This window comes from Silurus aristotelis (genome assembly GCF_946808225.1).
Source record: "Silurus aristotelis genome assembly, chromosome: 1".
NCBI lineage: Eukaryota > Metazoa > Chordata > Actinopteri > Siluriformes > Siluridae > Silurus > Silurus aristotelis.
In genome coordinates, this window is record NC_139574.1 from 21,484,704 (window position 1) to 21,487,237 (window position 2,534).

A 2,534-nucleotide genomic window follows, 5' to 3' on the forward strand; every position below is an offset into this window, starting at 1 on the left:
TATTTTTGCAACACAACATTACATTTCTATTTCCCCTAAAACTGCATTTTATATCTGTCTACCGGTAATGTCCAATGACACTAGATCGATCGATCGATCGATCTATCTATCTATCTATCTATCTATCTATCTATCTATCTATCTATCTATCTATCTATCTATCTATCTATCTATCTATCTATCTATCTATCTATCTACCACATATTGAGTTTAAATGGATGAAATAATTGTATTCTGTTTGTTGACTGTACAGGTATCATTAAATAACACACCATTTAATACTGATAAACTGTTGTGCCCTTTTAGTAATATGTTTTTTAAAAATCCACTGAGAAGAAGCGTGTAGTAGGAACTCATCTCCATATTGACCTTGTGGGAGTTTGTGTGTAGTGTCCAGCAAGCTTGACCAAACCTGCTATCTTACAATCTTACACAAACCCAGCTCTTCAAATGCCTGAAGTTGATGAATCTTTGATGGTGACCTTTCCTGGAATGTACCATCCCCATCTCTCTCTCTCTCTCTCTCTCTCTCTCTCTCTCTCTCTCTCTCTCTCTCTCTCTCTCTCTCTCTCACTCTCTCTCTCTCTCTCTCTCTCTCTCTCTCTCTCTCTCTCTCTCTCTCGCTGTGAATCTGGACACATCTTGTCAAATATTTTCCTACCCTCAATACAGGTATCTAAATATTTTCAGAAAATGAACTAAATGTAATGTTAAAGCATTTACAAGTATGTGTATATGTATTCATAGTATTCTAACTAAAAGCATCATGAGCTCAGTGAATCATCATGTGGATGATTCATCTTTGGTCATTCTGTTTGTTGCTGTAGAGGACAGCACTTGTACATATCACATTACAACCGCATCACTCCTGCAGTTTAAACAATTAAAGAGATGCTGCCACCATTAATGAGGAAGGAGAATGCATGTTAACGGGTAGAACTGTGCAAAAAAGATATGCTACTCTGAAGCCCATGTTTATATTTACCATTACCCACACATAACCCAAATGACCCAAAGCCGTTTATCACCCTGTGTGCATGATAGCTCCACTTTCACTTCTGTAAACTTTCTGAACTTCCTTATTCCAACCAGTCAGCATGAGAGTCAGGCATGCAATCTATGGATAGATTTTTTTCAATGTGAAAAATACATAATTCAAACAGGATTTGGTTCTGTAAGAAGGCTCATTGTTTTGAGAATTATCATTAACTCTCTGTATACTGGTGTTGTACCATCAGCACTTAAAACTGCTGCTGTCACCCCAGTACCAAAAAGTAACAACATGAACTTTGATAATCCGAACAATTTTCGTCCCATCTCTAATCTTCCATTCCTCGCCAAAATTTTAAAACAAACAGTGGCTTCTCAACTACTTTTGCCTCTCTCTACTAATGATCTTTTTGAGCCACTTCAGTCTGGCTTCCGTAAACTCCACAGCACTGAAACGGCGTTAGTTAAGGTCACTAATGATTTGTTATTGGCTTCTGATTCCGGCCGTCTATCTATACTGATTCTTCTGGATCTTAGTGCCGCTTTTGACACTATAGATCACGCAATTTTGATTAACCGCTTAGAGACTATCTTTGGGGTTTTTGAATCTGCTTTAGAGTGGTTTAAGTCCTACCTATCTGACCGTTAGCAGTTTGTTGTGATGGGTGATTGCAAGTCTAAGGTTGGTGTGGTGCAATCTGGTGTTTCTCAGGGATCGGTTTTGGGCCCATTACTTTTTAGTATTTACATTTATCCATTTGGCCAGCTTTTAAGATCACTTGGTCTTAACTATCACTTTTATGCCGATGACAATCAGATCTATATACATTCTAAACCTGATGTCAATATGCCTGTGTCTTTTCTCTCTCAATGTTTTACCCGAGATTAAGAAATGGATGTCGGAAAATTATCTTTGTCTGAACAGTGACAAGACCGAAGTGATGCTTATTGGTTCACCTCATCAGTTGTGTAAAGCAGAGTCTGTAACCTTAAGTTTGGATGGCTCTGCTTTACAATTCCAAACTAAACTAAAAAATTTAGGGGTGATATTTGACACCAATTTAACATTTGACCATCATGTTCGTAGCACTGTCAAAGCGTCATTTTTTCATCTCAGAAACATTGGCAAATTATGTCCCATGCTGACTTTCTCTGTTGCTGAAAAGTTGATCAACACATTTGTATTTTCATGTTTAAACTACTGTAATGCTTTGCTGGCTGGAGTTCCTAAAGCTACCCTAAGTAAATTACAGTTGGTACAAAATTCTGATGCTAGAATTCTGACTAGGACCAGTGCAAGGGAACACATCACACCTATCCTGGAAAAATTGCACTGGCTTCCAGTTAGTTTTCGTATTGAGTCTAAAATTCTCATGCTCACCTATAATGCCTTGAATAATCTGGCCCCTCAATATCTATGTGAGCTGTTAACCCCCTACACACCTTCACGTGCTCTACGGTCCTCTGAAGCTGGCCTTCTCACTGCCCAAAAAACACGGCTAAAATATGTGGGTGATCGGGCTTTTTCTTCTTTGGCTCCTAAA